The 12,589-nt window shown below is 40.4% G+C and overlaps 2 pseudogenes; both read left to right on the forward strand.

Moving 5' to 3' along the window:
• Nucleotides 1–2,266: 2,266 nt before the first annotated feature.
• Nucleotides 2,267–5,659, forward strand: LOC102260149 (annotated as a pseudogene).
• Nucleotides 5,660–7,253: 1,594 nt separating this feature from the next.
• On the forward strand, nucleotides 7,254–8,133 carry LOC102260449 (annotated as a pseudogene).
• Nucleotides 8,134–12,589: the final 4,456 nt, after the last annotated feature.

Consider the following 12,589-nt stretch of genomic DNA (forward strand, 5'->3'; position numbering starts at 1 on the left):
GTGTGCAGGAGGCAGCTGATCAATGTTTCTCTCTCATCGATGTTTCTAACTCTCTATCCCTCTCCCTTCCTCTCTGTAAAAAATCAATAAAATATATTTTTTTTTAAAAAAGAATCAACCAATGAATGCATAAATAAGTGGAACAATAATGTCTCTCCCTCTCTCCCTCCCTCACAACCTCCCTTTCTCCCCTTTCTCTCTCTCCCCACCCCCTCTCTAAAATATTAATTTAAAGAGATTACATTAGCGCAGTTGTTTATCTTTGTAAGGGGGTTTTGAACAGGATAATATTTTATAATCCAAAAATAAAGTAAAAGACATATTCAATTTCTTTTTTCCCTCAAAGCTTTTCATTAGTGTGTTACCAACCCTAATAGGATTGATTGATTTCTTTTATAGCTTCCTGTTTGGTCCCTCAAGTTAATGTCCAAAAAGTCCCATTTAATGGATTTATTGTTTCAACTGTCTCATTTTTTGAAAGAACAACTCTTTGCATTCCACAAATTACAGTCCATCTAAAATGCATGCCAGTTTCTTTCTTGAATTCATATCATTCAACAAAAATTTATTGAGCACTTACAAGGTACTAGGCTTTGTTCTGGTTATTTAAGATGGTAAATTAATTTCTTGACCTCATGAAGATTTTATTCTAGCAAGGAGAGATAGATAATAAACACAACATAAGTAAACGTTATTGTATGTTAGAAGGAATATGTCTGGAATTTTTTTAAAAGTTAGAACAGGGTCAGAGAGACTAGGAGAGTACAGAGCAGAAACAGAAGGGTTGCAGTATTGAAAGGGGTGGGAAAGGGTAGGTCAATGTAAGGACTTTAACTTTTTTTAAAATTATTATTTATTTGAGGGGGGGAGGGAGAGAGAGGGAGAGAGAGGGAGAGAGAGAGAGATGAAAGAAACATCAAACAGTTGCCTTCGGAACAGGCCCTGACTGGGGATCGAACCTGAAACCTGGATATGTGCCCTGAACAGAAATTGAACCTGCCACCTTTTGGTATATGAGACAACGCTCCAACCAACTGAGCCACACCAGCCAGGGCAAAACTTTAACTTATTTTTAAAATATATTTTTTACTTACTTCAGAGAGGAAGGGAGGGGGAGAGAGAGATAGAAACATCAATGATGAGAATCATTGATCAGCTGCTTCCGGCATGCCCCACACTGGGGATCGAGCCCACAACCAGCAACCCAGGCATGTGCCCTGACCGGGAATTGAACCGTGACCTCCTGGTCCATAGGTCGACCCTCAGCCACTGAGCCATGCCAGATTGGCAGGACTTTAACTTTTAATTTAAGTGAAATTGTCCAATTCTGGAACCCTAAAGAAGATCCTAAAATCTTCCACACACACACACCACAAGTTACCTACAGAAGAACAAGAATCAGACTATAATTGGAACTATGGATATACTGGAAAAATGTGTAGGAAAGCATTCCAAGTCCTGAGGGGAAAATATTTGCAACCTAGAATCCTATACATATCTACACATAGACAGAAATAGACAGAAATAGACAGAAATAGACAGAAAATAAAAATAGTCTTTCTTAGATGGTAGATGGTATGCCTCCACAAAATGGGGGCATACACAAAATGCATGAGATCCAGGAAACAATGACTCCAACCCAAGAGAACAATGAAGCAAGTCATAGGACAACTGCTGTGCAGGAGGACTAACAATGACCTGTGTCACATTGTAGTTAGAGAGAGAGGCCCTAGGAGAGCAGTCTCTGAGGAAGGAGGAGGCCGTAGGGCATATCCATGTTTGTGGTCTTGGAAAAAACTTTGAGTGTATAAGAAACTTTTGGTGGGGTATAGAAATGCAGAATGCAATCAGACTCTGTAATCATAGCATTAAACCCACAGCGTAAGAAATATAATTTTAGCCTACTCTTTGGCTTTTCAGTGAGCTATGTTTTTTCTAAAATAAAGAAATAAATTTGTCATTAAAAAATGCAAATACTATTGATTTTCAGCTAACCAACATGAAAATAAGTATATTTTTGCAACAAAAAAAACATACACAAAGAACACTGTAAGAAGGGTAAATGAAAATTTAATGAAATTGGAGATCTACAAGGGTGTGGTAGAAGGGATAGAACAGAGGAGGCCGGGCAACTCTGCGGCCTCAGTGCTTGCCTCAACTCCAAATTCAAATCCTGGCCGCCTTCAGCAGGTGGAACCCGGCTCGCAGCGTCTGGAGCTGAGGGGATCCCTGAGTTGGTCTTGGGATCCGGAGGTGCGGGTGTCATATGACAAATTGTCAGTCTAACCATCCAAGTAATGAAGGTGATGCCATCAAAGTTTTTGTGCGAATTTCATCCACCTACAGAGGGTTCTGGATCAGCTGATGGAGAGCAAAACTTATGCTTGTGTTCTCTCCTCGACAACTCTCCAGCTGCACTCCAACAGGGAGCCCAAGACCTTCACTTTTGATCATGTTGCCGGCATGGACACCACTCAGGAGTCTGTGTTCTCAACTGAGGCCAAAGGCATTGTGGAATCTTGCATGAGCAGATATAATGGCACCATCTTTGCATATGGACAGACTGGCTCAGAGAAAACGTATACTATGATGGGACCATCTGAATATGATCATTTTTCTCATAACCTGAGAGGAGTAATCCCACCAAGTTTTGAATATTTGTGTTTCTTAATTGATCATGAAAAAGATAAGGCTGGCCCTGACTGGTTTGGCTCAGTGGATAGAGCGTCAGCCTGCGGACTGAAGGGCCCCGGGTTCGATTCCGGTCAAGGGCATGTGCCTTGGTTGCGGGCACATCCCCAGTGGGGGGTGTGCAGGGGGCAGCTGATCGATGTTTCTCTCTCATGGATGTTTCTGACTCTCTATCCCTCTCCCTTCCTCTCTGTAAAAAATCAATAAAATGTTTTTTTTAAAAAAAGGTAAGGCTGGAGCAGGAAAGAGCTCCCTTTGTAAGTGTTCCTTTATTGAAATCTACAATGAGCAGATCTCTGGCCTACTGGACTCTGTATCAGCTGGACTGTACATAAGGGAGTGTATCAAGAAGGGAGTCTGTTGGTGGAGCAGATGGTGACCTCAGTGGCTGGAGCCTATCGGGTGTTGTATGGAGGACGGAGAAACAGGCATGTGGCATCGACTTCAATGAACACAGAATCCTCAGTCATCTCATACATTCTTTGCCATTACAGTAGAATCAATGAAGAAAAGCAATGAGACTATGAGTATACAAACCTCCCTACTCAATCTGGTGGACTTAGCAGGATCTCAAGGCAGAGAGACACCCATGCAGGAGGGATGAGGTTGAAGGAAGCAGGTAATATAAATTGACCATTGAGCTTCTTGGGCCAAGTGATTACCACCCTTGTCAATGTGGGAAACAGAGACATATTTGCTACAGAGACTCACAAGCTCACCTTCTTACTCCAGGAATTCCTTGGAGGTAATGTCAGAACAGCCATAGTTGCAAATGTTCATCCTGGATCCAGGTGTTTTGGGGAAACCCTAGCAATGCTAAATTTTCCTCAAAGGGCCAAGCTGATTAAAAATAAGGCAGAGGACAAGTCAATGTGAGCCAGCTCCACGTTAAAGTGAAGAGGCTCACAGAACACCTGGCCCAGCTCCCTTCAGGGCAGATACTACCAGAAAGCTTTCTGACCGGAGAGAAAGATGAGACTGCTTACATGAAGTATTTCCAATATTTCTATGAAAACTTATAAGAAGTAATGAAGTTTGAAATTGACCAACTTTAAAAAAAAAACTACAAAAGAGAAAATGAGGCTCTGAAACCTGGTCTGAATAATTTGATGGAGCTTTTTGAAGCAGAAAAAGAACACAATAACATTATTAATATAATTTGAAGAGGATAAAGAAAACAATCCTAAAGAAATCTTAGACATTCTTGAGTCTGTGTGCCAAGAAAAAGCGAGAGAGATGGCCAAGTGTGAGCTGCCGATGGCAAAAGTACAGAAACTGGAAGAGAGTTTGTGTGCTACCGAAAAAGTCATCGGTCCTCCGGAGAAGTCTAGAGATGCTGACAAGGAAGTTGTAGCTGAACTCATGAGCCAGACTCAGGAGCTGAGAACATCAGTCCCTGAGAACCCATAGAGCTGAAGCAAGAGCTGAAGGACATCAACTGTAAATACAACTCTACTTTGACTGACAAAGAAGAGAGAAAAGTGTTAAGAAACAGGAAATGGGTATTCTGGATCTGAAAGAAACCCTTAGGCTAAGAATACTCTCTGAAGACAGAGCGAGATACTCTGTGAGGATCTGGATCATGCTCCTGAGCAGTTAAACATGCTCACGGAGGCCTTGAAGAAGCACTCGGGGCTCCTGCAGTCTGCCCAAGAGGAGCGGACCAGGAAGGAGGCCCTGATCCAGGAGCTTCAGCACAAGTTAAACCAAAAGAAAGAGGAGATATAACAGAAGAAGAATGACTATAACTTCAAAATGAGGCAGCTAGAACATGTGATGGGTTCTGCTGTGAGTATCCCCAGAACCCTAAAACACCGCCTCATTTCCAAACTCGATTGGCAAAACTCCTGGAAACACAAGAACAAGAGATAGAAGATGGCTGAGCCTCTAAGATTTCTTTGCAACACCTTGTAACAAAGCTAAATAAAGACAAAGAAATAAAAAAACGCTGAAATCCTCAGAATGACGAAGCAGTTGAGTGAGATGGAAAACCTACACCTGGAAGGTGAGCAGTTGAGAGAGAAAAACTGGCTTCTGCAAGGTCAGCTGGATGATATTAAAAGGCAAAAGGACAGCAGTGAACAGAATCAGCCAGCAGCTAAAGAATGAAGAACTTATCAAAGAAAGACTGGCCGAAAATAACTTAGTTGAAGAAATGCTGAGACTGAAAGCAGACCTAGAAGAAGTCCAGAGCGCCCTGCAGAGCAAAGAGACAGACCACCTTAGAATGACTGAGGAAGTCGAACGAACCAGAATGTTAGAGTCTAAAGCATTCCAAGAAAAGAAACAGCTGAGATCAAAACTGGAAGAATTCTATAAAGAAATGAAAGCAGACCTAGAAGAAGTCCAGAGCTCCCTGAAGAACAAAGAGACAGACCACCTTAGAATGACTGAGGAAGTTGAACGAACCAGAATGGTAGAGTCTAAAGCAGTGGTTCTCAACCTTCCTAATGCTGCGACCCTTTAATACAGTTCCTCATGTTGTGATGACCCCAATTTCATTGTTACAAATTGAACGTAATTAAAGCATAGTGATTAATCACAAAAACAATATGTAATCATATATGTGTTTTCCGATGGTCTTAGGCAACCCCTTTGAAAGGGCCGTTCGACCCCCAAAGGGGTCGCGACCCACAGGTTGAGAACCGCTGGTCTAAAGCATTCCAAGAAAAGGAACAGCTGAGATCAAAACTGGAAGAATTCTATAAAGAAAGGGAGAGAACACTCCAGGAGGTGGAAATGTAAAGGAAACAGGTGGAGTGTCTCGCTGAGGAAAATGGCAAGTTGCGAGGGTCACCAGAACCCAAACCAGAAGATTCACTACGTGGTGTGGCTGGAGAACGTCCAGCTCGCCAAGGAGACAGAAAAGTTGCACCCTGAAAATATATTTTTAAAGAAAAGAAAAAGTGTTTCTGATGAGCATTCTGCACCTGTACATGTCAGTGACAGTCGGCAATCTGCTGTGTAGAGGACACCGCCCTCTGCAGGGCTGTAGATCAGCTCTGAATGCTGGGAAACCCTTTGTCTCTTAAAAAAAAAAAAAAAAAAGCCTGTCGCTGATGTTTATAATGGAGGCTGGCCAGGTCACGTTTTCCTGAGATACTAACCTGATCTCCCTGAGTTCTAGGTCAGAAGCTCCCACAATAGTCAGTGCTCCCAAAACGTGCAGTGGGGGTCATGGCTGATTGTGCAGTGTCTGTAAAAGCAAACTTGTTCACGTAGATCATTTTTGTATTCCTACTTGAAGTATTCTCATGCACATTCATATGACTGCAAACATGGTCATTTTTCAAAATGTAATAAATATTTTTCAGATAAACAGTACAATAAGTTTTTAAAAAGAAGGGATAAAAGACAGTATTGGAACAATCAATGAAACTGGAGTAAGAATCAGAGTTTAGATAAAATATTGAATAATGTTAAGATTCCTGAATTTGATAGTTGCACTATGGTTAAGTAAAAAAAATATTCAACTCGTACTTAGGAAATACATTCTGAAGTATTTAAGGGTAAAGATCTATGGTATAAGCAAAATATTCTTTAAAGGTTCAAAAAATAATTATATGTCTGTCTGTATCTGTAACTATATCTATATCTAGATAGATAGGAGATAGATAGATAGATAGATAGATAGATAGATCATCTTTGTATTCCTACTTGAAGTATTCTCATGCACATTATTATGACTGCAAACATGGCCATTTTTCAAAATGTAATAAATACTTTTCAAATAAACAGTACAATAAATTTTTAAAAAGAAGGGATAAAGGATATTATTGGAATAATCAATGAAACTGGAGTAAGAATCAGAGATTAGATAAAATATTGAATAATGTTAAGATTCTTGAATTTGATAGTTGCACTATGGTTAAGTAAAAAAATATTCAACTCACACTTAGGAAATACATTTTCGAGTTTTAAAGGGTAAAGATCCATGATGTAAGTAAACTATTCTTTAATGGTTCAAAAATAATTATGTCTGTTTGTATCTGTAACTATATCTATATCTAGATAGATAGGTGATAGATAGATAGATAGATAGATAGATAGATGATAGAAGCATAGACAGAGGATGATAAAGCAAATGTGGCAGAATATTAAGAATTGGTTCATCTGGGTAAAATATAAAAACAAAATTAAATGCTGCCGAAACTGGTTTGGCTCAGTGGATAGAGCATCGGCCTGCGGACTGAAAGGTCCCAGGTTCGATTCCGGTCAAGGGCATGTACCTGGGTTGCGGGCACATCCCCGTAAGTAAACTATTCTTTAATGGTTCAAAAATAATTATGTCTGTTTGTATCTGTAACTATATCTATATCTAGATAGATAGGTGATAGATAGATAGATAGATAGATAGATAGATAGATAGATAGAGGATGATAAAGCAAATGTGGCAGAATATTACGAATTGGTTCATCTGAGTAAAATATAAAAACAAAATTAAATTTCATGTTGTTGCCTCTGGTGAGTGAAACAGGAAAGGAGAAGTTTTTTTTGGTTAAGGTTCTTTATACTATTTTATTTTAAAGTCGTGTTTATATAGCTCTTTCCCATCTTGCAAAATGGCAGGTGAAAAGAAAACTGAGAAGCCGGATACTACGGAGAAGAAGCCTGAAGCCAGAAGGCTGATGTTGGTGGCAAGGGTAGGAAGGGTAAGAAGGGTAACTCAAGGCCAAGATGCCGAAGAAGGCAAGCCCTGCTGCAGCCGGAACCCCATCCTACTCAGAGGAGTTGGCAGATATTCCTGGTTGGCTATGTATTCCCAAAAGGCCATGCACATGAGGAAGGATTCAGCAGCTAAAACGAGGATTGAAAATAAAAGGAAAGAGAAAGTTCTTGCTACTGTCACAAAATCAGTTGGTGGCGACAAGAATGGTCGTATTGGAGTGATTAAACTTCAAAAAAACCCTAGATATTATTTTACTGAAGATGGGCCTCAAAAGCTGAAACCCTCCAGTCAGCATGTGAGGAAATCCAGGCCAGCATCACTCCCAGGACCATCCTGAGCATCCTCTCTTGGCGCCACAGAGGCAAGAGGGTGGTTTCCCCAAAGCAGCTGAGCAGTGGTTTGTTACTAGTGACTGGATCTCTGTCCCTTAATAGAGTTCTTCCACGTAGAACACACCAGAAATTTGTCATCACCACCTCCACCAAAATTGATATCATTGTGTGACAATCCCCAAACATCTCACTGATGCTTCATTCAGGAAGAAGAGCTATGCAAGCCCAGGCACCAGGACGGTGAGCTCTTCGACCCGGAGAAAGAGGAACACAAGATTACAGAGCAGCGCATGGTTGACCAGAAAGCCGCGGACTCACACATTCTGCCCAAAATCAAAGCTGTACCTTAGCTCCAAGGCTACCTCTGCTCTGTTTGCTCTCACAAATGGGCTTTATCCTCACAAACTGGTACTCTACATTTCTTACAAAGAACCTAATTAAATAACTAATCTATTAAAAAAGTCATGTCTCTATATTTACTACTTTGGTTTTATTTTTAAGTTTGAAAATTTTAGGAGTCCTTTATTGAGATATTTTCAATCACCAAGGTAGGTATTTGATTGCACCTGCTTTAAGAATTCCAGATTGCAATTCTCTATGGGGAATTTTTTGCAATTCTCTATGGGAAATACTTTGATCTCCACAAAGTCATTTTGGTTCCAAATATTTTGAGGCTGGTCAACACCCCAAATTCTATTCTGTTGAATATGGTTCAGTACCAAGTGCGTGGCCCTCTGGTCACACAGTATCCTTGCATTTCCTCAACTTTCACAAGAAAATCCATCCTTCACCCAGCTCAGTTGGCTGATGAAGCTATAACTCCATCCTTACCAACAGCATAGAAGAGTGGCACTCGGGCCCTGGTCAGGAAATAACCTCAAACTCACTACCACTCAAAGTTTTACAAAAGCTCAATTGAGAGGAATAATAATTACAGACAGTGGCCTGTGGGATCTACAGTTCATTCTTCCCTCTAAATAGCCTAAAATGTTTTCCTAAATTAAGCCAGGCCAGCAGAGATCCACAGACCTGACCACATCTTCTGAAATCCCCACCCCTGCCGAATTGCCTTTTACTGAATTTGGCTTGGGTGTTGGTTATACATTATGACACAGTGAAGGATGTTGTAAGAAACAGCCCTATGAAAACCTGTCAGCCTGACTGGAGAATAGTGTCCACTTCATTACATAGTGGCTTCTTTGTGAGAATTTACAAGAGAATTTTCTTCCTGGTCTCCCAACCAGAAATAATTATGCTACTCTTGAGCAACTAGCTTGTTTTTTTATCTCCTAAACACTGTGAATCATGTAACTGATTGCTTTTTCCTTCTCGATTTTGTCTGCCAAAAATCTTAGAGGTAAATCTGTGGTCGGTCGCTAGCAGGACTGCAGGACCTTACAATTTCTACTTTGTGTGTTAACCTCATTTCCAGCTTCATTGTTGAATCAGGAAAGCATCATGGAGCCAGAGTGCCCAGTGTGAGCCCCAGAGCTGTACCACTTACTGCTTATATGGCCTCAATCACTCCTCCAGGCCTCACTTACCTCCCTGTAGAATGGAGAGGACAATAGTACTGATCCTGTGGGTTGTTGTCAGGATTAAATGAATTCACATGTGCAAAGTGCTCAGCATAGTGCCTACCACCTAGCAAATGGTCTGTGTTTAGGCATTATTATTTTTATCTCACCTTTTCTACACTCACTTTTCCTTTATATTGATTTCCTCTTCCACCATTTTTAATGTATTTTTTTCTAATTGCATGTATATAAATGTAAGCCACCTTAAATGTTTTCTGGAACAAAACTAGGTATAAACAAAAGCAAATCAGCACAAAAACTGCCAAAATATATGCAGCAAATTGAGAATAAATTAGAAGTAACCAATATGATAATATTGATTTATATAAGAAATAAACTTACCTAACACCACAATATGGATTATCACCTAAATAAGCTTTAATCTAGCATCTTTCAGAATCTCCTAGAAGTCTAATCATGCCCTGATTTTATCCTAATCACAATTTGTTTTGACGATGGGTTTCTGTGAGAAAAGGCTCCCCCTTTATGCCACATAACTGTTCCAAGACGGAAGACTTCATGAAACTCTTAGTCAATAGACAAGCTCATAGGAAAGGGATTTCTCTGCTTTACCCTTGCCTGTATGAAGGTCTGCACCTCCAAAGAACTATCCCTCTGGTTGCTCAGCTGAAAAGGCAAGGCCTCCCTTCCCTCCCCTGTGAGTGTGGAAACCATTCACTCAGGTAAAAGTCAGATGCCTGACAAAGAAAGATGGAGGACAGAAAAGGATGTTGTTTAAACATACTGCAAGGTTTTATTCCTGATATTAAATATATTTCAGGCGAAATGAAATCCTGTGGTTCATTTCTCTAAATTTAAACAGCACTACGCTTCTCTTCTCACCCACTTTTCTTCTCTCCCTCTGTCTCTGATGATGGTTGTTCCCAGGTCTGGCCTTGGACTTAGGTCAGAAGTCATCAAAAGGAGCCCTTGCTGTGCAAAAATACTTTCTTCAAATTATTAGTTGCTATAAATTAGAGCTTTGTTTCTTTCGCCAGTGCACTTCACAATGTGGTTACAGTATGGTTTTTTCTATTATAATGAAAGTAACCCCCAGAACATGTCTTCTATTAAGCCTTTTCAACCATCTTGAGATGACTCTATTTTAAATGAAAGCAGGTTTTAATAAAGGAAAGAAGTTAGTCAACAAATATTTACTCAGCGCTGCTTTGGGCTCAATGGCATCCTAAAGCTGGAGAAGGGAGAACCTGGGGTACTTCAGTGAACGGGTACTTGGAGAGGGTGGTTGGGGAAGGCCTCACAATGGGAGAACAGAGATGTAAAGGGGCCCATGGTGAAGGGATGAATTATAACTAAGGTGAGGCCTGAAAGACACCCAGACAATGGAGAGAGGAGGGGTCCTAGAGTTACCTTTGCGGATTGCTGAACAGCAATCAAATCCTGAGTCCTAATCTTGGCTCTGTCAACTCACTGCCCTGCTCCCTTCATCTTTCAGATGAAGGTAATAATGTTTGCCCTGTCTGAACCGTGGAGCTACTGATGTTTGAATTAATGGTTAGGGAATAAATTGAGCCCTACAGGCATGAAATATTAGGAAAGCACAAGGTTCAATTATGTTGTTTTCCCTGTATTTTTCTCCTGTTTCTTTTAGTTCTGGCTTGTTTTTGTTTATTTTTTTTTTAATAAGACAAATGGAGTTTATTCCTCCCTCTCTGTGAGCCAACCTCACAGGTCAGTTTATTCATTCTTTTGTAAATATATTTTTATTGATTTCAGAGTGGAAAAGAGAGTGAGAGATAGAAACATCAATGATGAGAGAGAATCATTGATTGGCTGCCTCCTGCACGCCCTCTACTGGGGATCGAGCCTGCAACCCTGGCACTTGCCCTGACCGGGAATCGAACCATGACCTCCTGGTTCAGAGATTGATGCTCAACCACTGAGCCACACTAGTGGGGCCAGTTTATATATTCTTTACCTAGCAAGGGCAGTCTAAGATTTTCCTCTATGCTCTAGGGCAGCAGTTCTCAACCTGTGGGTCGCAACCCCTTTGGGGGTCGAACGACCCTTTCACAGGGGTTGCCTAAGACCATCGGAAAACACATATATAATTACACATTGTTTTTGTGATTAATCACTATGCTTTAATTATGTTCAATTTGTAACAATGAAATTGGGGGTCACCACAACATGAGGAACTGTATTAAAGGGTTGCGGCATCAGGAAGGTTGAGAACCACTGCTCTAGGGTCAAGGTCAATACAAAACTAAAAAAAAAAAAATGTTTTGCTATTTGAGACAAATTCAGTCAACCATTTCTGGACTCAGTGTGTAAGCATTAACCCTTGCCAGGATGTCATCCTTAGAGAATTGACTCTCATCAAAGCAAAGAGCACAGGATTTCACTGAGCCCTTGAGGTAGGAAGGAGAACTGTGTAAATAAAAGCCCAATAGCAGCTTACATGTTTAATGTTCAACTGTTCTAGAGAGGTGGCTAGAACCCTAAAAGACATAATTTACTTTTTCTGCATCTGTACAGTTCAATTAAACTCTTTTCAAAACGCTTAGATTGTATTCTAACTTTCATTTTCTTTTATGTACAACAATAGAATAGGGTAAACCTAGAGGAAATAAAAGGCTAGAGAAGGGGGTAAAAATTTAGGAAAACTTTGAGGCAAGTACTAAAATTGATTGGGAGCAGCAAAAGTCCATGAAAATATTTATAATTCAAGTCTTTAAATACTTAGAACTGGGTGTTATTTAGTTTGTTTGTTTTTTAAAAACACATTATTATGGGAAATTTCAAATGTACACAAAAATAGTTTACAAACCCCCAGATACCCATCAGGAAGCTTCATCAATTTTTAACTCATTGCCAATGTGTTTCATCTATGACCCAAACCAATTTCCTGTGCCTCCCTGAATTTTTTTTTTTAATTGATTTCAGAGAGGGAGAGGGAAAGAGAGATATAGAAACATCAATGATGAGAGAGGATCATTGATCAGCTGCCTCCTGCACACCTCCTACTGGGGATTGAGCCCGCAACCCGGGCATGTGCCCCCGACCAGAATCGAACCCGGGACCCTTCAGTGTGCAGGCCAACGCTCTATCCACTGAGCCAAGCCAGCTAGGGCTCCCTGAATTATTTTTAAGAAAATCCCAGATATCTCATCACTTCATCAGTAAATACACTTTGTTTTTCATTTGTTTTTCATACAATCATCAGTTTGTTCTCATTTTTCTGGGCACTTACGTTCCATACAGTCATCACAAACTCTGAATTAGCAAATACTGAACCCATTGCTCTTAGAGGAAATACAAGCCTCTGGTCACATTTTTGTCAATTGGTCAATATATAA

The sequence above is a fragment of the Myotis brandtii genome, unplaced genomic scaffold (assembly GCF_000412655.1).
Source record: "Myotis brandtii unplaced genomic scaffold, ASM41265v1 scaffold112, whole genome shotgun sequence".
NCBI classification, from domain to species: Eukaryota; Metazoa; Chordata; class Mammalia; order Chiroptera; family Vespertilionidae; genus Myotis; species Myotis brandtii.